Below are 26,592 nucleotides of genomic sequence, written 5' to 3'. Positions count from 1 at the left end.
ATGAACCGCCAAGCAACAATCTGTGATAATAATTGAATCAGCTCTATCTCTTTCAAATTAACGCGTTATCTCAGAATTCAACGTCACTTAACATAGAGTGTGATCGCTGTCAAGCCTTAACTTGGCATTGTATAAAAAAAATTACTAGATATTTATATTTTCAATTGTATTATTAGATGGGAATAGTAGGTAGGTAGGTTTTGCTTGAAAAAGTTTACTATAAAATAAATGACTTTTTGACCGAAATAGATCAAATACGCCTCTCTACTAGTTACGAGTACAACACCCTCATTGGGTTCCATTGTAATAAATATTTAAAATGTCATTTATTTTATGTCATGTATTAAATTATAATGGAAATGTACCTTAAAAATTAATAAATAAATGAAATAAACAAATATTATGACAAAGTTAATAATTTTATCTATCTATAATTATAAAATAAAGAGGTATAGTTTGTGGTATTCTAGGGGTAGTAATAGTAGTAAATAGGTAGTAATCTTTGGATTTACTGAACTGATTTTGAAAATTCTTTTACCACTAGAAAGCCACGCTATTTGTGAGTATGATAGGCTATATTTTATCCCTGTATTCTCATGGGAATGGGAACTACGTAGGTGTAACGGCGGGGTGTCAGCAAGTATACAACAATAATCGATAGGATTGTGCGAAACTGGGTTCTCATTGAAAATTAATAATTTACTATGGGATTATTAATTTTAAAACAGGAAAAATTATGTATAGGTATTGCTTTTCTGAAAAAAATATAGGTACGATTGTCCGCCCCACTCTCAAAGCGAATGTTTATTGTATGGAGGCATACGCGCACGCCAGTCGCCGATTCGCCGTCGCCTGCGTCGTCCGCGCCGCGCGGCAAGAATTTTCCAACTACGGAAAAATTGTGTCGCGAGTGCCTCGGACACAAGGCAAAATTGACACTTGTGTGTGTCCTTCACCTTACCTGTGTTAGACTATCCTGACTCTGTGTTGACGTGATGGATTGTGTGTGTGGCGTTTAAGTGTGTACATTGTGATTTTCTTTGCGACAGCGCCCCCGGTCCACCCTTCTGTCTTTGATACTTCCTTACCACGTAAGTACTGAAAGATGTTAAGAAATTGAAAGTATTGTACATACTTCACACACATTTATCTAATATGTCACACACTTACTATTCCTATTATATCGAAGGTCTACGAACACATAATTTAAGTGTTTAAATTATAAAGCTAAAAGTGCTCAGATTTAAAAATAACTTCGGAGCGATAAAAACGCCTTCTGAAGGTTTCTCAGATCTCGAGTGTACCCGGAAAAATGTCAAATTAATATAAATTTCCTCATATAAACAATGCAGGTTGTGTAACACGTTGTGTAAACGTATTACGCGAATTTTGAAACTGAAAGTTTTGCGAAAGGTTTTACGAAAAGATGTATTCAATGTTCGTACGACGTAAAAAGACGTTAATAGATAAACGATTGTATAGCTTTGTGTGTTTAGCAGTAGTTGTGAAGTGCATTATTTATAATTTGGAGATTGTAAACTGCGAGGTTATTGTTTGAAATAGAAACAAAAATTTAGTTAATAAGTTTTTGCAATAACTTATAACAAAGCAATAATTTAAAACCTTTTCCTTTTTATAAATCGGTTAATAAGTAAATAATACCTACTTGGTTAACGTCTAAAAAGGATAAATATACACTGCACGATATGATATTCGTGATTCGGAGATTGTAAATTTGAGGTCGACATTACTTAAATGTTACCCTAAAAAGGCCTTGCACTTTAGAGTTTTTCTTTTATATAAAAGTTATTTTATTCGTAATTTAGAGATTGCTCGCATTGCTATTTACATATTATTTCTTTATAAAAGTGTTTTCTTGTAGGTATATTTCGAGATAAAAGTTTTGGCGGAAATGACTTTATTAAGAAATTTTATCTCAAATATGCCTACATGCGAGTACTCCAATATTTCAGATAAAACTTTTTCGCGGTTTCTTGCAACCTCTTCTTATAACATTTTATTTTTTTATGATGCCTTTTAGATCTGTTTCAGTAAAACGAAACATAAATTGTTATATATTGTAAATAATAATTGATTTATTTTGTTAGAACTTTTCGCGAAAACCGAAGAATCCAAGCGACAACGCAACTTAGATTCTTTATGTATGTTTCAATTTGAAAACAATGTTCCAAAAGATTGTCCATCGTAGAATCAACATCTGAGGATTTAGTATTCATATTGAACTTTAGTAAATAACGCCTGCTTTTATTCAAAACTTATATTGTGTTGAGTACTATTTATTTTCTTTAATCATTATCTTCTTTAATATTTATTGTCTAGGAACTAAATTATAATTACTCTTTTATTTATTTATTATATTTTATTCAGGCTATAAAAGATTGAAGTAGGTAGGTATGATTTAGAGAATGTAGGCGCGTCAACAGAGTAAGGTTAACGTCGCTTACGAAGTGTAACCTTAAAATAAAATCACGGCTTCGAATAGACATTTTATTGTAGATATATGTATTAGGTTATTTTACTAAGGAGACCGGAATGCAAGGCAAGTGTTACTATTAAAAAGGTTAAATTAGTTAAAAATTATGATAATTTTTCACAAATCTATTTAAAAAAATAAATAAAATGTTAAGTATATTTATTTTATTGTTTACAACACATTTTTTGGATCTATTTTGCGAACTTCCACGTTCAAAAATCGAGTGTTCTTTAGTTAAGTACAAGATAATATTCCACCTCGGAAAATTTCATTTAATGCCTTGAAAAATTATAAAATATATAGAATATTACGTAACGCACACAACAGAAAACAATCAAAATGTAAAGCAAACAGGTAATCGACCCTTGTTCTTAATTCCTGACTATGATTTGTAGTGAAGACTTGTAAAGGTTTTTTGTTTGGTCTAGGTAGAGTTGCCGTTTGGTTTCGTCAGTTTTCGAAAATATAATTCAATAATTCATTGTTCAAATATAATATGCAAAAGTAGTCGCCCGCTATCATTAAATAAACTGACAGACATAACAATCGTGATTTGCTCTAGTTTTATTACGAAATAATGATAATGATATATCGGTATAGTGGCACGTATTTGATACTCGGAAAAACCTCTTCCTATAATTTATTTTATACGCTTTTAAACACGCTAGGGCTGTCTATCAATCTAAATTATTACAGAGAGTAAAAATTCCTATTACAGTATTGATTTAACAAAAAAATACTAGTCGTATAACTAACATAGGTTATATACCCATATTTTTTATAGATATATACATTTTACGTCGTTGACGCGTTTGGAACCCTCGTAACTTTAATTTTAAGTTTTCGAATAATTATTATCACCATTATCTTGGGTTTAATATTACCTGACGTTTCGAAAGAGCTTGTAAACTAAGCCTATTTGAAATAAATGAATTTTAACTTTGATTTTGACTTACATCAACACCATTCTAATCATAAAGACATTCAAAGTTTTATTTTGTATAAAATTTGAAATCACACTTTTCTGTGCGTTCATTAATTAAAATACTATACCAATATAGACGTGAAAAATAATAACCCAACAAATATGTAAAAATAAATTTATAAAACTATTAAATTTGCATTCGGTTGTAAAAGTTTATAATAACCGCAATAAATTTAAATATTCAAAACAAATAAGTCTTTCTATAATGATCTTTAAATAAATCCTTGAATTACACGCAACGACACACGATAGAGATAAAATTATCGATATTAGTTTAGCAATCACTATAAAATGTCTGTTTGTATAATATGTTCTCATCCAAAGAGTGTATTAGTGTATTAATATATGTATAGATGACTTGATGTCGAATTTACAATCGATTCTGAACCGGTCACTTCATTAAACCAGTACCGCCACCTTTGAACTATAAAGGTCCCGATAAACTACATGTTTGGGATGAATTTATTTCATTTTGTTGAAAATTACACGCCGTGATGCGATTTTTTTCATCGTTGTTATCATGTATCCCATGGTTGATATCTGGACTGAAACCTTTTGTTCAGGCTTCCAAACTCCACATTAACTGTACGCATCCATCGACTGCCTGCTTTAGTTTTCATAATAAAACATGAAAATCATTTTTTTATTTAAGTTGTCCGAAATACGATATTCTAGTGCATTAAATCATCGTCTCAATTAGCTTCATTTTATAGATTTCTTTGTCTGTAGAGTAAAGAAATATTCGAAATTGTAATATTTACGACATGGATTTATATCGCAACGGTTATTAGTCATTGACAATGAAGAATGTTTTGGTTATTACGAGTATTAACCTACTGGGGATATTACGGCTCCTTTAAGAGCAATTTACACTAACGAATAATATTTTTTTTAATTTTTGTCCTCTCAAAATAACTTCACCTCACATAAAACGAGGAAGAGTGCACGAAGCTTACCACTGAAATATTATTTTTATTAAAATAGTTAAAATGTTATAGCTAAAATGTATTGGATAGAAGCAGGCGTTACTTTGTGGAAGTTTATCATGAATATATAATAATTTATTTATTTTGCTATCACCCGCGAAAAGCCGACGAACCCATGCGACAACGTCACTCAGGCCCGACAAAATACTCTCTCCGCACGTTTCACCCCGAAACCGGAGCATTCTCAGGAGATGTCGACTTTACAACGTCATTTTGTTTTTGCAATCTAAAAGGTTTTCACTCAAAGATTATTCAAACTAACGTACATATTTGAGCACAAAGCCGGGCGTCAAGCGGATTCTACGAGTAGATTGTTTGGTTCTGCGTTACATCATCCTTAATGGGGCATAAATTATATTTTTAACCTGTCGCCTAATTAATTAATCAGGCAGTTTTTTTAGCTACTTTGTAATTCGAGAACATGCTTCATAAGTTTTTCAATAATATGCATTTAATAAATCTAAATATAACACAAAGGTGACTCACTGACATAGTGATCTATCACCGCCCACAGCCGAAACCACGGATCGGGCTGAAATTTGGCATGCAGGTAGATGTTATAACATATACCCCAAGGGGATAAAATAGGGGTTGAAAGTCCTTAATTTTTAGAGTTACAGCTTTAAAAATTTGTTCATAAATCATGAAAAAAATAAGAAATATAATTAAAGAATTTTTAAAATTTAACCCCTAGAGTGGTGAAATAGGGGTTGAAAGTTTACATTGACTTCCACGCAGACGAAGTCGCGGACAGGGGCAGTTGGCAGGGGCGTAGCTACCACTCTAACTGCCGTATCAATGATACAGGGCGCCTACACTACAGGGGCCCCTTAGGTGTGAAAGCAATTTGTAAAAGTAATTTACAATATTACTTAATCTGGTGGTACTACCCGGGGAAAAAAAATTAATAATAGGGAAGAGTAAATCAAAAACTAAAGAGATTTTTCGGAATTTGCCTCTTGTATTATATATTATAATTTATGCCATCTTTTTTTAAACATGGCCAATATTTATGAGGAAGGCTGTGTTAGTGGGTAAAAATGGGATAACTATCCAACGGGCAGGGATTGAACCTGACCTAGACTTTCGTGCCATTTAATGGTTAAGCTGTTGTGGCTTTGTTGAGAAGGGAGGAAAACGTATGACAATAGTCTTATTCAGCCCTTCAGCCTTTTGAAATTTTAAAAAATGGAGTAATATCACTTGTAACAGAGCAATTTTCTCTCAGGGAAATTCGGTGGAACTGGACTATGACTACTACCTGGTATTAAGCTTCTTATGCTTGTAATATCGAAATAATAGCCTCAATAGCTCAATGTTAACCGTGAAGCGATCGGGCTCATCATCTAGAAGTGGTGGTTCGATCTTCGCCTCCTAGACTGTTGTTACCACTCCTAATACAGTCTAGTTAAAGGGTAAACGGAATATTGGTCATATTAAAAATATATGTCAAATATAATTGAAAAAAAAACTTAGCAACCATACTCTTGATAGGAAAAACAGCAATGCTGAATGCCGGTAGTACTTAACGGGCGAGCTTAATAGCCTTATAGCCGAATAAGATAACTGGTTAAAGAACTATGAACCTATAAACTTGTATATTTGTACACATTTTACCACTTCAATTTGTATAATTAAGCAACATAACTAATTAATTGTTTTGAAATGTAAATGCCTGCCACCATAATTAGTGTAAATAAAACTTGTAAGTACTTAAAGTACGGTTTTATGTGCAAATCTAAATGTAATTGATTGTAAAACTACCTGTATTTTATTGCTTATTTACAAATACCTGTCAAATAATGGGTTCACTATCACTTAGGGTCCATTCACACTGGCGCAGTCGAAGCAAAGCGTCGATTTATGTTTTTAAACCTTGTAATAAGTCTATTAAACTCTGTCTAAATTTATTAATGTACCAGCCCAGCTAGTCACCATTTGGTATTTTTTAATGCTGCCATATTACTTTGCCATAAGACTAGAATATCTTTAAATATACGAGTGATTTTGCCCCTAATTCCCAAGTTCACACTTTCAATTTAAATTTTTATAATAAAAAAAACGTAACATTCAATTATTCAATAATAACTACTCTCTTAAAATAATAGAAGCTGGCTGCGGAATATTATCGAGATATCAACCGCTAAAATCCTAGAATATTTTTGATCTATCGATTATAATAGGTCTGACTGGGGCATAATTTTCGTAACATTTAAAAATGGCGACTAGTCATAGACCTCTAATACTTGCTCTAGCAAAGTGTATAAGGATCTGAGATAAGCAAATCGGCATAAAGTACGTTAATAAATCGAAATAGTTATACATACATACATATAATGATTAAAAAATATGTCGCGACTTTTTATTTAACTTTAAGCCAATGTGAATGGAGCCTTAGGCACTTTCGTTTGTGAGTTGATAGTTGAATTTATATCGACTTTACTATACATATAATAATACAATATATTTTTGTAAGCTTATATAAACACGTTTTATTTTTATTAAAATTAATTAAAAAAATAAATCACTACATCTAATTTATGGATTCTTTATATTTGACATTTTTACTTAAACACTTTTACTTGAAATGTCAAATAAATAAATTATTATAATACAAAATGTGAAGTAACTTTAATGGAAATTTCGTAAACTAATACTGGATGCAGTTTTGTAATGCTAAAGGTGAGTGCACACTTATAAATATTATATTTAATGTCGTCGTCATCAACCCATATCCGGCTCACTGCTGAGCTCGAGTCTCCTCTCAGAATGAGAGGGGTTAGGCCAATAGTCCACCACGCTGGCCCAATGCGGATTGGCAGACTTCACACACGCAGAGAATTAAGATAATTCTCTGGTATGCAGGTTTCCTCACGATGTTTTCCTTCACCGATTGAGACACGTGATATTTAGTTTCTTAAAATGCACACAACTGAAAAGTTGGAGGTGCATGCCCCGGACAGGATTCGAACCCACACCCTCCGGAATCGGAGGCAGAGGTCATATCCACTGGGCTATCACTGCTCATATTTAATGTACTACTACATTATTACATCAGACTTCTAATTTCCATAGAAACTGGCAACATTGATACAACTAAAGATACTAAGTATAGGCTCATTCAGATATTTTATTACTATCTAACACAGGACCTAAAGATTAATTCAAAATAAAACAAAAATAAACGAAAATGAAAAAATTTAAATTCATAGCGGTAAAAATATAACCTCAAAAGCAAATATTCTTTCAATGATATGTAATTATTTTTCGATCAAATGTGTCTATTCGTGAATAACAACTCCGGTTTGTTTGACCAAACGCAAACATTACAAAGTGAAAAAAAATAGGTAGGTAGGTTTACTTAAACTATTAAGCTTTATGGATCATCTAACACGGTAACATATATTTTTGTTGAGCCGTAAACCCTACGTATCTATGTCATCATCATCATCATTATCAACCTATATTCGGCTCACTGCTGAGCTCGAGTCTCCTCTCAGAATGAGGGGTTAGGCTAATAGTCCACCACGCTGGCCCAATGCGGATTGGCAGACTTCACACACGCATAGGATAAATAATTCTCTGATATGCAGGTTTCCTCACGATGTTTTTCCTTCACCGTTTGAGACACATTATATTTAATTTCTTAAAATGCACACAACTGGAAAGTTGGAGGTGCATGCCCCGGACCGGATTTGAACCCACACCCTCTGGAATCTGAAATCGAAAGGCAGAGGTCATATCCGCTGGGCTGTCACGGCTCTCCGTACGTATATTTAATTAAAGTTTAAGTAAGTTAATCGAGTAGATTACCTATAATCGAAAGTACACTTTCAAGGTCGATTAGTTTATTTTTTTTACAAGCTTGCAATGTTTTTTGGTCAAAGTTTGCAATAGCTATAAATACTGATATTTAATTTCTTAAAGCGCACATAACTGAAAAGTTAGAGGTGCATGTCCTGGACCATCGAAGGCAGAGATCATAACCACTGGGCTATCGCGGCTAACCTGCTTACCAAAGATTTTTCTTAATTCTCTAGAGGTGTGAAGTCTGTCAAATCGGATTGGGCCAGCGTGGTGGACTATTGGCCCAACCCTTCTCGTTCTGAGAGGAGACTCGTTCTTAACAGTGAGCCGAATATGGATTGCTAATGATAATGATGATGATATGTACTGAGAGTAACAAATAAAGAAATGTTGTCCTAAGAATTTCTAAATTACACTCGGAGAACCTATTGTGTTTCGTCTCTTAGGTTTTGTAGTTTTTAAAGGTTCGGAGTAAATTAATAACGTAATATAATAATCTTATGGACTGACTTTAAAGACGTATTTCACTTATTTTGATTTTAACACAAAATTACTGAAAGGATTTTGATGAAAATTAAATGGAACCAATCTGGAAGTATACTGTTTCAAACAAATTATGATTTTTCAAAATTGGTTAATAAATGACGAAGTTATGAGGTAATAAACATAAAAAAACATACGCGTCGAATGAGAACCTACTCCTTTTATTGAAGTTGGTTGAAAAGAATCACTAACAGAATATTAATTAGTCATACATCCTACATATTATCATAAATGCGAAGATTTTATTTAACTTGATACAATAAATTATATTAGTTTTAACTTTATAGTTTAATTATATAACTTGACATAAAGACACACTAAAACTGTCTACCAAATATTAAATTTTGCTTTAACATATTTTAATGTGATAAACATATATGGGTTCTTTGAAATTTAGTAGAGTTTTCGTGCTTACGTACAATACAGGTTGTATGACATATTAACATGTTTAAATATATGACGTGTTTGAACGGGTAAACAATTTGCTATAAATAACCTTTTTGGTTTTAAAGCGAGAGCCTGCGGTGGATAAACCTTTGTTATTTAAGTGAATTTCTCATTATATCACATAGAAATACATTTTGACAATGAATAATGATTTTGTTTTGCTTTTCTACGCGGGATACTTATAAGAATTCTAGTGGAAAAAAACGCTGACGCAACAATATTCTTAATGAAGATGCTGAAGATATGATAACTCTATAACATTCAATCGTTATAGAGGGGGGCCATTCCAGCAGTTTGGGACTCCAACTTCCATCGGCTCTTTGAACTCTGTGCCCTGCCCATTGCCACTAAGGCTGAATCAAATATTATCAAGCATGGCAAGGAGTAACGTGAAGGGCCCAAGCTCCAATTCCATGATTCTACAGTGGCCAACTTGTTAACAACAACAACTTTAAAAAGTTTAAAAATGATGATCGTACATTTATAGAAATATGGGCAAAGAAACGGGTGTAGGCGCAAGTTTCACAATGGGTTTAGAACACTCGTATCAAACAATACGAGCAAGCCGATTGATTTGTTCTCTTCCGTACGCTCGCTATCGTTATTAAGATTTTGTGTTATCGATCGTTATCAGTATTCGTGATCAATCAGTAATCACGTAGCGCTTAAAGGTGATCATTGTTATATATTTAATTGATCAGATTTTATGTCCATTGTTTTGATTTTATAGTTTCCATTTATTATTGTGTAATAATTGTAACTTGATTTGTGATTTGTAAGTTTGTTCGGGACTAGTGGATGCCCGTGACTCCTACCGAGTGGATATTTTTAAGGAACTGTCTTCTCGATCTCCCTTGCGTAGATTCCGGTCCTGTTTGAATATCTAGATAAAAGTAGTTTATCTGCTATTCCAGAGAATAATCTATCTAGATTATACTCTGGAATAGCACATAGATCAACGCTAGATTTCACAATTTTAGTTCAGTCAATCTGGATTTATAACTGGTCCATACCAATACTACTCGTAGTTAATAAAATTGGTCCAATCGGGCTTTTTTTGTATAATTCTAGCAAACGCCCAACGGTTTTACATACGTAGTTACCGTTCCAATGAAAATATACAGGTATAAAACTCTACCTATGTTACTCGATGAGGATATAATTTTCTGTTGATAAATAAAATCCAAAATCGGTTTCTGTTGATAAATAAAATCCAAAATTAGTAGATCCAGAGTCCCCGACAACTTATTAGTAGGTATAAATTAAATGTATTAAAGTGGTTTCATGCGTTTAGTACCTATGTCTAGACTGAGTGTTTTAAAGCAAGACTTAGAATATTTATTCATAACCATTCACAACGCTAGCAATAAATTGATATTATAACCAATCGGCAGTTGGGTATACGTATGTGTTAGTGTAGTGTGAAGATGTTAATTACGATTCAATATTTATTTACGAACTGGTTTGTGTTACACGAGTGTGTTTGAAATGAAAATACAAATCGGAGTCATAGATATTGTGTACTAATATTGTCTTATATGACAAACATGATCTGTGTGTCTAATTTGAGCCTGTAGCCTTGTGACACGAACATTCTCTACAAACTCTAAAGGTACTGTTACACATGCTCTAAGATAGCATGCTAAAAACATCCTATTAAGTATGCTCTATACGAGCATGCTTATCTTCAGTTTACATTTGCCAGCAATAAGCATGCTATTTTTAAGTATGCTCCTGAATAAGCATGCTCAAGCAAATATTTCAATTACACATGCTAATTTGTATCTATCGCTCTCTGTCTATAGTATAGTGTTAGACAGGGAGAGATGAAGTTGAAGAGAATAAAGAGCAAGCTCAAAAAAGCCATGCTCATTATTAGCAATGTTGCGATACACATGCTAATAAGTAGCTACTGCTCAATAGCAAGCATGCTACCGTGCCATAAATGAGCATGTGTAACTAACGAGTATGTGAGTAGCTTAACATTTAGAAAACTAAAAAAAATGGGAGTGACAGATCCGACCGATTGATTGATTTCGATGCGCTTGCGATTGTAGAAAGAGAATCGCCGCGCCATATGGTTACAGGCTCTGTACGTGATATTACACAAAAATAAATTTATAACACATTCACAGTCCCCATGCAATGTTATCTTAACACCTCACAAGTCCCAAAAATTCGCAAGTAGGTACAGTAAGTCCACATTGGGCTCACGGACTTGTGAGTAGAAACTGGCGTGAGCCATTATTGGGCTCACTTGGCTGTGAACGTGTTAACGCTATCACGTAGGTAGCATGACGTTTCTGGAGTAGGTTCTGAAAATATACCTAATCAAGTACCTACTTAAAAAACGTTTATTGACAAAGATTGAAACAATTTGCTCCGCTTTCTTCTGTAAACAAGACTATTTACGAGTATGATGAAAAATGAAAATGAAAAAATGAAAAAATCTTTATTCGTCAACTAAGTCTTACAAACAAGTAGCAAGGGCCCCTGTACTAGGTGGAAAACCCTTATTACTGGGTGCCCCGCTCATTCACCACACAGAACAACCGTAGTTAACAAATAACAGAATTATAAATTATAATATATTTAGTGTGTGTGTATGTGCGTGCGTGTGTGTGTTTGTGTGTGTGTGTGTGTGTGTGTGTGTACCTATATGTGTGTGTGTGCGTGTGTGTATTATCAGTTTGTGTTTTATTTGAAATAATTGCGTCCGTATTTAAGAAAAGTTATCTTTAAGTAAAAGTTCAGTTTGTTCATAGTCTAGGGCCAGCAAAGTATCAGTTACCACCCGTTTCAATTTATTATGAGTCAAAGCATTAATTTTGTGACTTTTATTAAATTTGTTATAGAGAAATGAAGATTGGTAACCATATTGCTTTCTTATAAATTTAGTTCTGCTTCGTGTATATTGGCAAACTTTAGTAGTTCTACGTTTTGAAGTGTTGTGTGGTTGGAACGGCAGCTTTTGGTGAATTTTATTTATACAGTTAAATATATATGTCTGTCTAATTGTGAGTAATTTATAGCTGGAGTGTAGTGAAAAAGTGGGATATCGAAAAGGTTATGATGTACTCGTAAATAGTGTTAACAATATCTTAATATCTATTTACCATAAATTTTAATATTAGGCTATGCTTAGCCAGTAACTTTATGGCTTCGTTTTTAGATCGTTTGTAGTAATAAAAGTTATCCGAAAAATAAACTAAATTCTACCTAGACGTATTCACAGGAATTCGCTAGTATCTACACACATAATTACATAGTAATTTACTGCCCTCATATAAAATTAATTAATATTTTTCCACTTTTGTATAGCGATGGTGTTAAAGTATGCATTTGTTATTTAAATACAACTCGGAAAAGATTAATTAACATACGAGTAATAATTAATGTTTTTTTCAATAAATAAGGAAAATATTTCACACGTGCATTACCGTTAAAGGGTTGAAGTATTTGTAAGCAATCTTCAGTTATGCTAATGAAATGCTAATAAAATGTGGGTAGCCATAAATATGTATCTAGGCAGCTATATAAGAGTATAAAATCCTTCGGGCCGATTGATATTACAAACTTATGTATAGGTAAGACTAGATTAAAATAATGTAGACAATTTGTCAATGGAAAACTAGATTATCAACAAGTAACAAAGTCTATAAAATTTTACTCAGAGTCCACCCATCTATTCTGCTTCTGCCTTTGGGCCTCATCAGGCGATGCTTCTGCTTTCGTTCAATACTTCCTGCTTTCGCTGAGGTTCCATTAATTAGCCTACGGCACTTACACAATTTATTTATTTTATCAATATTTTGTTATTTAGCTACGAAGTATTTTATACTGCATAAAGGTAACTAGATTAACGAGGTGTATCATATGTATGTTACAAAATCGGAATTCGGTCTAACATTAGAATGTATTCGAAGGCGTAGTGCAAAGACAGCGCTCAACGTGTCTGGGAGGTGAAGGTTGTGTGAAAACGTAATTAGTATAATGTGCAATACTTGGGGCTTCCAGCTTTTTGCATTTCTTAGGACTGTCTCGATATTATAGAGGTCTCAAAATTCATTATCACTCGCCTAATTTTATGGGTAACTGCAAAGCGAAACTTTTAATTCTTATAAGTTTGAGGGGATTTGAGCTGAAACCCACCACGCTGCTCTAACGGCTCTAACACGAGTTGGCGATATTTGACTCTGTATGAATTACTATCAGATGTTACTGATAATACCCGGACCAAGTCTGCAGCAAGGGGTCTTCTTTTCCTTCTTTTCTGAGCCTTTTCCGGACTTGGCCACTGTGTGTGGTGTGTCGAACGTAGGTCGAACATTGTCGAACGTAGGTGTAAAGGCCTAGAACCGAAAGTGTTTGCAGCAAAGGGGTATAAGTAAATACAACTAACTTTTTAATACCAGGCTAAGATGTTTTTGAAATAAAGAAAAACTCAACATTTAATAGCTCGGCCCAGTAACTTAGGAGCCTACACCACTCAGGCCATCCAACTACTGTGTCGAAGTAGACTACTAAGACTAATAAGACTGTCGACACACACTGTTACACTAGCTGACACCGCGCGGTTCCACCCGCGTGGTTTCCGTTCCCGTAAGAATACGGGGATAAAATGTAGCCTATAGCATTCCTCGATAAATGAACTATCTAACATGATGTATTTTGGTTTTAACAATCACACATGTCAAGCAATAATATCCTGATCAGTCGCCGTTTGTCTTAAAGTTCTTGAAGGTATCTTTTCTAGTTATTATGAAAAACAATAGTTATATGAGGAATTCAGGTTTTTGTATAGAATTCTTTAAAATTGATTTTCAAAAGGAACCAATTCGATTTCCGCGTTTACCTCTCTTATTACGTAACCAGAGTGTTAATGCATATGTAAAAAAATGTTAAAAAATCTAAAAAAGCAATACGTTACCTCAAATTTAATATGTTACATTATAGGTTTTGAAAGTAGGTTAAGCTGCAGACTGCCAACAAAAAAAATCATTATTGTCTTATTACATATTTACCGACATAAAAACATTAAATGAAAGTGCACAATCCCAAAATTATAGCCGCAAGTGTTGTTCCTTTATCATTATTTGATAGGCATAAATAATGCATGTAGCTTCTTAGTTGAAGGCTATTATAAAAAAAATAACATTTATTTTTATAAACAAAGTTTCATGTTAAACTAAAATAACGCGCTCAAAGTATTTCATGTATTTTTCATGTAAATAAATTAGCTACAGAATTACAGCCCGGTTTGCAGATTTTTCAAAATTTCTACATTTTTTTGAAGGTTATAAAGCCGGACTCTATTCCCAGAGTTATAAAGTTCGATCTCACTCAATTTTCAGAGAAATGTTGTACATAGCACTCTGGCCTCTGTTTGCTACCAATTTCTTCTGTCTTTATGTAGGTACTTTACCTATAATAGTTTTTAAAATCTCGTGAATGTTTCACCGGGTACATTCATATATTTATACTAAATATACGTATAAAAACGTGATAGGTAACAATAGACCGTTTACAAAACCAATCACAAATCACACACTATGATTGCAAATTCAATTGCCAATTGCAAATATCGAAGAATCTTTACCATACGGGCGCGTATTACATAAAATGGCCACAGAGCAACGTACGCGCAGATCTTACATAATATAACCTTTAAGTTCCCGACCTGTACCGTTTTGCAATCGGTAGCATCTTACAAGCTGTAATAGATGTTGCATTTGCTTTCGCTCCACCGACTCAAACGTGACCTCTCACTTCTATGTGTTTATTTACTCTGTGTCTTATTACTCTAAAAGCGATTACGACACTTCACTTTCAGTTTCAGTATTAACATTTATTGTTGTGATGCAATTGATTGGCACTATAGCAGCAATAAAAGACGATGTTTAGTATGATGCAAAAATAATGTTGGCAGGCAATAAATACACACTAACACAGGTAGAAAAGGCGTTTGACTTAGTAGAAATTACAAAAAAAGCCCATATTTTAGTCGGCCATGTTGAATTTGTTTTAGTCGGCCATGTTGAATTTGTCTTATCGCCTATGACACACAGAACTCTAAAATGAAGTCAAGGTTAATTTTAAATCTCCTGAGATTTTTAAAGCTTTGTCACTAATAACATGCCAATAACTTGCCATATGTTTTTCTCAAAGAATTAAAGCTTCTAAGTTGCTTCAGGTATACCATAATTAAATTTAATGTCTCAAAATTTCCACCTCTTAAAAAAGTTTGAAATTTTTAATATCCTTGATTATCAAAAATAGACAGACATACGAATAAAAAAATTAATTATGCCTAGCAATTAGTTCATAAAAACAGTAACTGTTTTATTTATTCATTCATCGAATAATTTTACGTTCCCTACCTACTGGTTTACTACATTAAAAATGTAATACGAACAATCAACATTTTATCCCATCACCGTTAAATGTCAACATTTTAAAAACACAGAACCCAGATTAAATGTGCAAACAAATTTGTAAAGAACATCGACCCTTAGTCCGTGAATTTGGGTCTGTAGATACGTGTATGAGTACACAGTTGTAAGATCAATGTACTTTCTTGTGCCAATTCTATGACTAACAGAGCTCTATGCATTTTCCTACAATATGAAGTGCCTGTGTGTGATTTCAAAATAACAGTGTTTTTTCGAGTGTCTATAGCTATTTACAGGATATACTGAAACATAATCAAACTTTTTTAAACCCTGAAACGGCTGGATCGGTTTAATATGACTTTTACTGGAAGATACCATATAGGCTACTTTTATCCCGAGAAAATACGTGGTTCCCGCGGGTTTAAAACAGAAATTCAGGCCTATGAAGTCGAGGCGTCTACTAACTAATATTATAAATATAAAAGATTTTCATTGTGTGGTGCTCAGTTATGTAAAAACGGTTAAAGGGATTTGAATGAAATTTGGCACATAAATAACTTAGATTATTTTTCCAGACCAGCTGTCTGGTCTGGAAAAATAATCTAAGTTAGAATCCACTATGAATTCATGAATTCTTTTCATGTGATTTTCAAAATAATCAACGCGTATGACGTATTGCCTACTGGGCTTCCCCGACTTAGTTGTTTTTAACGTTTTGTGATTTGTTTGTCTTGTTAAACTGGACTGTAAATGATGTCATTACATTAAAGTACAATTGTCAAGTGTCAACTGGAAATAAAAACTTCATCATGTTTTCCTGTTAACGGTTATTTTAATTTTAATTTTGTTCAGCTGCGTTTAGTACTAAATATTTGCTTAGGTTACTTAGAAATAATATGACATTGATATATTCTGTATCCGATAATATTTTCAAGGCGCATTTGGATCCCTCGTAACTTCAATGAAACACAATGCCGATTGACGGCCTTTGTTTGGATTTTTGCCCCTTTATCAAACTCGTAAATTTACTAAAAATACACTGTGCAAGTGCGTTTAGAAACGTTCTATATTGATTTAATCTATTTTGATGTAAGGTTAGCCTTCCGTTCTTGGCGACCGCGACCTGAAACCGCGCAACCCACTGCTTAGTATGAATTTATATGGAGCACTAAACAAAGCCTGAGACTGCGTCGCGTGACCCCTATGCTATTTGTATAGTGCTCCCTATAAATTCATACTAAGCAGTAGGTCGTGCGACCCGATCGCGGTCGCAGGACGCGGTCGCCAAGAACGAAAGCCTACCTTAACGCTTCCGGATGTCCTAGTCAACTCCAAAGTGCATTGACGTTTGGAGTGTCTCAAAGAATTTTGGTTTGTATTTATTTAACGGGGCCCCATGTACCGTATGTCATGTCTCATTAAACATGTATTGGTTTTCACACCTCATGTTTACTGTTTTATAAATGGATTTTATAATAACCTCACTGGCACAGTTGTACAATGTACACGGATTTCAATGTGGAGTCTGTTTGCTATTTCTCGTAATAAAGTGATTGTTTAGTATTTGTTGTTTTTGTTAGCGGGACAAGCAGATACTACGTAGAAAATCATTGTTTAAACAAAACGGAAACGTGGACACTGACGATTGGCCTTATCCAAAAATTTAAAATCGCTAAGCGAGCTATGGAGATGGCTATGTTAGGAGTCTCTCTGAAGGATAAAATCCGGAACGAGGAAATCCGTAGGAGAACGAAAATAATTGATGTAGCCCAAAGGATAAGCAAACTGAAGGGCAGACGTGTTCTGGAGGGGAGACCGCGTACCAGTAAACGCAGTGTAGGACGCCCTCCAGCTAGATGGTCCGACGACATCAAGAAGATAGTGGGAAGTGGCTGGATGAGGAATGTGGAGGATCGTGTATGGTGGCGCGCTCTCGGAAAGGCCTATGTCCAGCAGTGGATGAATACAGGTTGATGAAACAAAATATCATACGGTAGAGCACATGCTAACAAAATGGTTGTTAAAAAATCTCTGAATTCCATCAATATCATGTATCTATGGGATATTTCGCACATATACATATATAATTAACCAGGAAACCTACTGAACCTGAAGATTCAGGCACGATTTACTTCAAATTCAAATAGATAAACTTGACTTATTAAAAATGCTTGTGAAGAAAAACAAATTCCAATTTATTTTATGCAGAGATTTAAAATAAACAAACGAATTTTCTGTTTCTGTTGTAAAGTACCACTTTGGTACTTCATAAGATTACGCTCTATTCAAGTACTTATGTGACTAATTAGTAATTTATTTAACCTAAACTATTATTATTTATTTAATCTGAAGCCCATTAACTTAATTTTAAACCTTTTTTTATTATTATTTTAGGTTACTTTGTTCACGTGATCGTCAATAAATTGGAATTTATTGAAGACCACGTGCAAAATTCCAATTAAAATACAAGAAAAAACAAAAAATACACGAATGGTGCAAGTTTTAGTTTGGTTTTATCCTAAAATTTATGACGGATAGAACTGCGGGGCACAGCTATAGTAGTGTCCAGTATGTTCGTTTTGCCGCCATTAATTTGCACAGCTAATTCCAAAACAAAAACACGATCATAAATTGTAAATTATGAGGGTAAACCAGTTTGGGAGTGCTATTTTCTTTCGATGGCATAAGGTGTAAGGTTACATACAGGTTTTTAATTGAATAAATTAATAAAGAACTCTTCTATTTTAATAGTTTTATTAAAATAGATTATAAGATTTACCTTATTGGCTTTTTTATAATTTTTAGGTATACCGAACTTTACCAATTTAAAAAATGTTTCAAATCTCAAATGACTTTCAAGAGGAGGTCAATTCAATATGCATTTTTAAACCAAATATACAATAGGAAACTTAAGATCACGTTATGCTTTCGTGGAATGTTGGCAAGAACAAATTTGTGTTTAGTGCCAGTTTTTTTTATTAAACATTAACATATGGAAACTCGAGATTTTAGGGTTTCTTAAGCATGTGGTAGGTGAGTAACTTGCCTTACTTACCACATTCCTACCTTCAAAAAACAAACGGCGGAGCAATATTTATTAAATTGCGCTATAATTTATATACATACGGTAAATACTAATAATGACAAATAAACATACAGATTGAGTGCACATCCAAATGAACTTTGCTAGTCCCGCCCAGTATGACTCTTGTAGTCGGGTTTACCCGAATCTAAGTTTGCACACGTAATATTTTTTTTTATATAAAAATATCGATCGCAGACGATTCTCTGTTCTGACCTTGAAACCCAACGTTTCTTTCAATCAATTTTCTATATTTTACGACTACATAATTAGTCAATCTCCTTACAAACTTGTTTGGTCGTGCCTGGTAACAAGTGTGGCATTTCCGGCTCACATGTCTCGACATGTTATAACACAGTAAATTATATATTCCACTAATTATTTCTGAACGGTCAACATGAAGATTAGCTTCTATTTTCAAACTGTCACTATGTAAAGATAGAGAGTCTAACAGTGGAATTCATAGACGTTGTGGGGGCGCCCCCCGGGGATCGTTCACTTGCTGAGTGTTGAATTTAAGCTCTATGCGTTTGAGAGTTCGACACTCAGAGGGTGAAGGGTCCCCTGGGGGTGACTTTTACTAAACTTAAATCTGTATTTATCAATTCTCGTGGATAAATTGATTTCTGATATACCGACGAGCCTGTCTCAATATTAAATATCAACGACATAAACACATTTCTGTACAATTATATACAGAAATGAATAGACTTATAGGTATACTTTTCCTTTCGACGTTCCGATTTACGTCATCATCATCATCATCATCATCATATCAGCCGATGGACGACGTGCAGGACATAGGCCTTTTGTAGGGACTTCTAAACATCACGATACTGAGCCACCTGCATCCAGCGAATCCCTGCGACTCGCTTGATGTCGTCAGTCCACCTGGTGAGGAGTCGACCAACACTGCGCTTACTAGTGCGGGTTCGATATTCCAGCACTTTGGGACTCAACGACCATTGGCTCTTCGAACTATAGGTATGCCCCACCCATTGCCACTTCAGCTTCGCAACTCCGCCGATTTACGTAAATAAATCATATTGTGATAAGTACTCGTATGTATAGAATTAATAATTTAGTTATTATTTGTAATCATCTGGCTGTTTATGATGAAATATCTTTAGTTCACGGCTACCTTTTCCATGATAGCTTTCAGTTCAAGTGTCGACATTGATGGAAAACGTTAGCTTGATTAAGATGGCACTCTCCGTAAACTTTCTTGGAATCCTTTTGAAATTTTGCACGCTTCCCACCGCAATGTTTGATTATAATAAGCAATTAACCACAATTTCATAATACAAATGTGTTATACTTTTTTTTTAATTCCCAGATATTATGACAGGATTGTATAACTTAAACGTAATACGACATTCATTGCAATTTAAACTTAATCGTCGTGTGGTAGGATTTTAATTCGATTCTCAGGTATTGTAGAATGTGTGTACAATGTATATGCAATGTCCCCAATGGATATTGTATGTTATAGTTATTACGTATAAGGTTCATTTTTGAATAACGGTGACGTTCGTGACTGAGAAGTAGAGCACAGTTCAGGACAGGTTATTGTGTAATATTGGAGTACTTTTTTGGTAATTTAAAACTAAACTAAGAAAACCGGAACGAAGGCATTCGTGCTGGTATTTCGGAATTCAAAATGTTCAAAAAAAGCTACAAGTACTAAGTTGCTTTGTTAAATAAATATTTGTTTTGTTCACTAGATTGTGACGTAAAAATTAAATTCTGACAGGATAATTAAGGGTTAAATGTAACGATACAGAGTAAGAACGAAACAGGCTCTTAAAGTTCATTTTGTTTTTTGACACCACCTTCAAACCGATCAAAAAAAAAGCCAAAGTTATTTTTTGAAATCGGTTTAATTTTTCTGTTAAAAAGATTTCATTTTTCTGTTTCTAGTGAGCTCTAGCAAAGTGACCGTAAACGCCACAGTATCGGCATATTCGTTCACTTATTTCAGCTATTCGTGAAAACTAAATGGGACCAATCTGAAAGTATATTCTATCAAAAAAAAAGAAAAATTCAAAATTGGTTTTAGTACGTAGAATTGAAAACCTCCTCCTTTTTGATGTCAGTTAATAAAATATAAACATACGAGTATTTACAGACGAAGCAAAATAAATAAAATCGATCTTATAGTTTCTTTCAGTCAACCTTAAGATTCGGAAAACTTTAATTTGTGGAAAGAGTGTAAAAACTGAATGTAAATACTTAAATATTTTAAGATTTAACAACTCATTGTTGTCAAAAGATTATCTGTTGAGTATCATTTCCATAGCCGTGATAGCCCAGTGGATATGACCTCTGCCTCCTATTTCGGAGGGCGTATATTCGTTCAGGGGCATGCACCTACAACTTTTCAGTTGTGTGCATTTCAAGAAATTAAATATCACGTGTCTCAAACGGTGAAGGAAAACATCGCGAGGAAATCTGCATACCAGAGAATTCTCTGCATGTGTGTGAATTTGGATGTAAAATTTTCCGATTCCTATACGTTATACACTTTTATAGTCAGGACAAGCCTCCTGGATGTTAAAAAAAATACCTTACCCCGATATACCTTGCAATTTTAATTTCAAGTATAATTCAATTATAAACATGGAACTTGAATACGCTAACTGAAGTATACCTAATGCAATAGATATATAAAACTACTCGACCTTAGACTAATAACCTATAGACCCGCAACAACTAACAATTTTTCTCTCTAAACGTAAGCCTATGTGACTATGTGAGCGTAAGAGTTAAGCTAATTACTCTCGTCGACACATTAAAGCGTCAAGTGTCCCGATTTCGGGGCACACAAAACGGCTTACAAATCCAGTGACAACACATTGTCTATGTGAAATAAATCTATGTACCCGACATTATGTTGTCTATTTCCAAATATACATGACATTTGTAGACCATTGCGGTCGCCACAGGCCTAAATTCAGGCTGGTTACTAACCTATTCCACGCCTAAAGTTTATACAGTTTGCGATAGTGTCGGAAGTGTTACGTCATGACCAACTTTCGATCAGCCCGCGAATCGTGCACGAGAACGTTAGATATTTGAATTGCAATGTATTGATCGTAATATTTACCAAACTAGATCAACTGTTAGGCTATAATAGAGTTTTTTGTGACATATATATCATAGCTCGTCCGGGGGTGTCTATCTCAAAGTAGCATTGCTGAGTTTTGTTTAAAGGGCATGGTTGTATTTAGTCGTATCACATACCTAGGTTTTGATTTATTCAATGACAGTTTCATGGAAGCGGAATTTCTTGGAAGAGGTACATACAATTTTATTCTACCTGTTACCTTTGACAGTTTCTACGCGGCATTGTACCGAAACGCTAAATCGCTTAGCGCTTCGTCTTTGCTGGGAGAGTGGTAACTAGCCATGGCCGATGGCTATCGCACCAAACCAGATCTGGACCAATTTAGAAATAGCAAAATCCTAAATTGACCAGAGCTACGAATAGAACCCTCTCTCTAGACCTCTCTGTTGAGAACTCCAGCACTATCGGCAAAGGGCGACACCTTTATAGAACTTGGCTGAACTTCGAACTGTCTATAGTTCGAATCCGGTCTAGGACATGCACCTCCAACCTTTCAGTTATGTGCAGTTTAGGAAATTAAATATCACGTGTCTCAAACGGTGAAGGAACATCATCGTGAGGAAACCTGCATTCCGCCAATCAGCATTTTTCCAGCATGAAGGAAACTCGGGCTCAACAGTGAGCCGAATATGGGTTTGTTAATGATGAACTGCGAAGTGTAGTCCTAAGAAAACTGTCCCATCTCCGAGCCTTAATCTTTGTTGCTAAGATCTTTAAAATATTTTTATTATATTAATTTGAATAAATTATAATTAATTATAAAGTTGTGTAATAAACAATGTGAGAATAAAAAGGTTTTATAGGACAACTCAAAAGTCATCCTTTTGAATAAAATTAAGAAACTATTTAAAATTTCCTTAATAATTTTTGACTTAATGAATAATGTGAAGTAGTGATTAGATAAAAATAAATTTTATTTATTTATATTTATAATAAATGCGAAAGTAAGTATGTGGATCTTTCGGTTACCTGGTCAAAGTTAAATTACTGAACCATTTTTTTATTTTATTGGTATAAAAGATAACCGTGACTGTTGTGATATGGGCCATTTTTGGTAGCTAGAAATTCACCCAAGGGTGTCAAATAAGGGATGATACACAGACACTTTCGCAGACGATGTCGTGTTCGTCGGCTATATTAATTAGCATTTTCATAGATTTATTCGAGTGAGTTTATTGAAAAATATGTAAAAATTAAAAATAAGTGTCATATTTATGTATACCAAAAATTAACAGTAAAGAATTTCACTGAGATAAAAATTCTTCTGATATATTTGGAATAATATGTTCAAACCCATATACAAATTTTATGACATCTATAACTTATATTTTTCTTATTAATTTTACAACAAAGACTTGAATAAATTATAATTAATTATAAATTAGCTAATCTTATGTGACCAGCGAATCACAATAAAACAATATTATTACTCGTCTGTATTATTATTATACCTAGCCCTAATAAAAATTGTGAAAAAATTACAATTTATTTGTATATATGAAACTTTTTATTTATTTTGTTTTTTATTTTTCCGAATAACATTGTTCCAATTCAAATTACGATCAGCAAGAATTGTATGATCGAGATTGTTTAAAAGCTGTTATTTATCAAAGTATGACAACGAAGTATCCATGAGTAGCTCAGGGCCTTTGCATGCGGTACCCTAAAAGTAATAAATAAATGCTTTTTTGGCTTTATATGAACATGAACAAGATGAAGCGATTCAATTCTCCACGATTAGCATAAAACTCAGGTTTTAGTGTAATCTCCGATATATTTTACAATTCCCAATGTTATTGTGCCCATTTTCATTGGTCACGAAATAACAATAATCTTGCATTGCATAATTTCTTTTTTGTTGACACTGTTGACGTTTTGTTTTGCAAAAACTGAAGTAATTTTAAATAACATTTAAATACGATTTTGTGAAATTTTTCACCACGAACTTAAAATATAAATTACCAATTCCACTTTGTAATTCTATTTTTGTTTTTATTAATTTTTTTTTTCATCGTTTTAATTATTTATTTGCAAACCGTTGATGTAGACAGATGACTAGAAGTCTACCTCCTAATCTTAGCTGTATATGCTATCAAAATAGTTGTTAAATGTTAGTTATACAATAAATGTGCCGCGATTAATGTTTAACTTTGCTTACAACAAAAAATACCTTTAAAATATAAGGTTCATCGTAGAACTGTGACTTGATAGAAAATTTGTACCAGATATAAAATCAAAAGTAGTATGTACCTTTGTACATATACTACTTGTCGTTATCAACCCATATTCGGCTCACTGTTGAGCTCGAGTCTCCTCTCAGAATTAGAGGGGTTAGGCCAATACCACGCTGGCCCAATGCGGACTGGCAGACTTCACACATGCAGAGAATTAAGGAAATTCTCTGGTATGCAGGTTTCCTCACGATGTTTTGCCTTCATCGTTTGAGACTAGTGATATTTAATTTCTTAAAATGAACACAACTGAAAAATTGGAGGTGCATGCCCAGAACCGGATTCGATCCCACGCCCTCCGGAATCGGAGGCAGAGGTCATATCCACTGGGCTATCACGGCTCATTCTTATATACTACTTAATACAAAGAAATTTTTCATTTCTTTAAAAATGTTTCATAATGATATTTATTCATCAATAAACAATTAAATTCAAACGAATGAGTATTTAGTATTACCTGCCTATCATTGAGCAATATAATGAGTTATATATAAAAAAAATTCTTATGCAACCAGAATTGTATTGCAAATTTTAAAACCATCGTAATAATCTAGTCGGGTTTTCCGGTCACGTCCGGTATGATGGTTCGATTTCCACTTTTTGTGATAAAAACCGCGAAAACTAATTTTTATTGGCAATAAAGTGACAGCTTAAGGGTCTTCCCACATTTATTTATGTCGTTCGCTTCGGTAACTTTGTGAATCAGTGCATAAAACTGTAAGCCCGTGAGCACACTGGCAGAAAAGGCTAAGCATTTTTTGAAGCAGTTTTTAATGTTTTCATGATAAAGGACTACGTCAATAGTGCAACAGAAGTTGATTTCATTTTACCTCCAAAATTTATATGTATATAGTTTGTCGAATTTATCTTCTGAGATCAATAAAACTTTCGAAATAGCATTTTTTATCATATTATTTAAATACTACATTAGTACTATATGATTTATGAGTTTCAAAGTCAAAGATCCTATTTTATCTTCAGACAAAGTAACAGTAATTATAAAAAAATCTGTAAATGACAACATATAATTGACGATTACTTTAAAAGAGCAACTGCTAAGTTTCTCGCTAGACTACATCCGAAGTCAAATAGAATTGTAATATACAGGATGCTCGGAAGTATTTCCCATAACTTCAAGGTGTTGACAAGTCCACTTATAGAAGCCGAACTGCATAACAATTTAAAAAAAAAAAAATTTTACGTTTACATACAAAGTTATTCGCATAATTCCGACTATTATTCATGTTACACACGTCTTCATCGATCCTTGCATTTTACTAATACATAATCGTAGTGTAAGACTGTCGATATCGACGAGATATTGCAACTGGCACTTCGCACTTCACTAGTAAGCTACTTCATGATATTTATCAATGAATAGGTTCAACTAGGTAATATGTAAGGATTACTATTAACAAAAGAAATATTTTTTACTCTGAAAATATTCATATTAGAGAACATGATCCTTGGACATTTTTAATTAATTTTCCTTAAAGAATATAACTCTAGAGTTATGGGAAATACTCCCGAGCATCCTGTATAGTAAACCATACCTACCACTCTTTATATACAGACTGAGACAAACTTGATCACAGAATACATATGTACAAGACTTGACGTTCATGTGTTTTCAAAAGTGCTTATAAATGAAGTGTACTTGAAATATTAAAAAAAAACACAGGTATTTGAATATTGTAGCGTAGTTATGAATTACATTACCTTAGTATTGATATTTATCACAAGATTTATATGTTGTTAAATTGCGATGGAAATGATATGTCATGTTTACATTAAAAGAAATAGGTAAGCAGGTACCTACTAGTATAATTATTTGACATTTAACATCCGCAATGTTGGGATTTTTTATCGTATATAGATACAGTAACCAGTAACCTATACCTAGCATTCTAAAGTATGATTCCGAGATTTACTATGCCTTATCTTATCTACTTAATGTTAGAGACTATTAGAATACTTATGTACTTATGCCCATTAACCAGCATTGAAACAGCGAAAAGTCCAGCGCTAGTCATAATATACGTGTATATAAGGTTTAAAGTCTTAATAGATCTGTGGTAAAGAGGTCCGACTCATCACCGAGAGGTGGTGGTTCGATCACCGCTCACTGTACTATTGTGGTATCCACTCCTACTAATTGTAGAGGAACCAGAATATTATTCATATTTAAAAGATATGGCAAATATATATTTTTAAACGTTTTAGACATTAAAAACACAAATGTGACGCCCTTTAATTAATTTATCTCTTATATCATATAGTCGTTCCTTCATTACTGAAGATCGTGGTCCTGGTAAGATCCCAGCCTCCAGCGGGTCCACGCCTTCCTTCGGCTTCTGTTGGTGGTCATTGCTGCTGTCGAGTAGTATTAATTTTATTATGTAATTAATTTATACGAGTATATATTTTTCGAGGCTTATCATCTGGGAAACTCGCATAGAAAGCTAAAATAATAACACTTCCTTTTTGCTTCGCCGTAG

The 26,592-nt window shown here is 33.7% G+C and overlaps 1 protein-coding gene across 5 annotated transcripts in view; it reads left to right on the top strand.

Moving 5' to 3' along the window:
• Positions 1-815: 815 nt before the first annotated feature.
• The window catches only part of LOC112051535 (A disintegrin and metalloproteinase with thrombospondin motifs 1), a 148,735-nt gene continuing 122,958 nt past the window's right edge, over positions 816-26,592 (top strand). For 2 of the 5 annotated variants that reach the window (XM_052888522.1, XM_052888526.1), the window contains exon 1: positions 817-1,091. The gene's annotated coding sequence lies outside the window, so the exon portion shown is untranslated. Of the gene's footprint in view, positions 1,092-26,592 lie in introns of all 5 variants that reach the window. The other 3 variants (XM_052888539.1, XM_052888533.1, XM_052888523.1) reach the window with 2 other exon arrangements.

Source organism: Bicyclus anynana, chromosome 2 (genome assembly GCF_947172395.1).
Source record: "Bicyclus anynana chromosome 2, ilBicAnyn1.1, whole genome shotgun sequence".
Lineage (NCBI taxonomy): Eukaryota > Metazoa > Arthropoda > Insecta > Lepidoptera > Nymphalidae > Bicyclus > Bicyclus anynana.
Note: the sequence above shows the minus strand (reverse complement) of the source record. Positions and strands in the feature narration are given on the sequence as shown.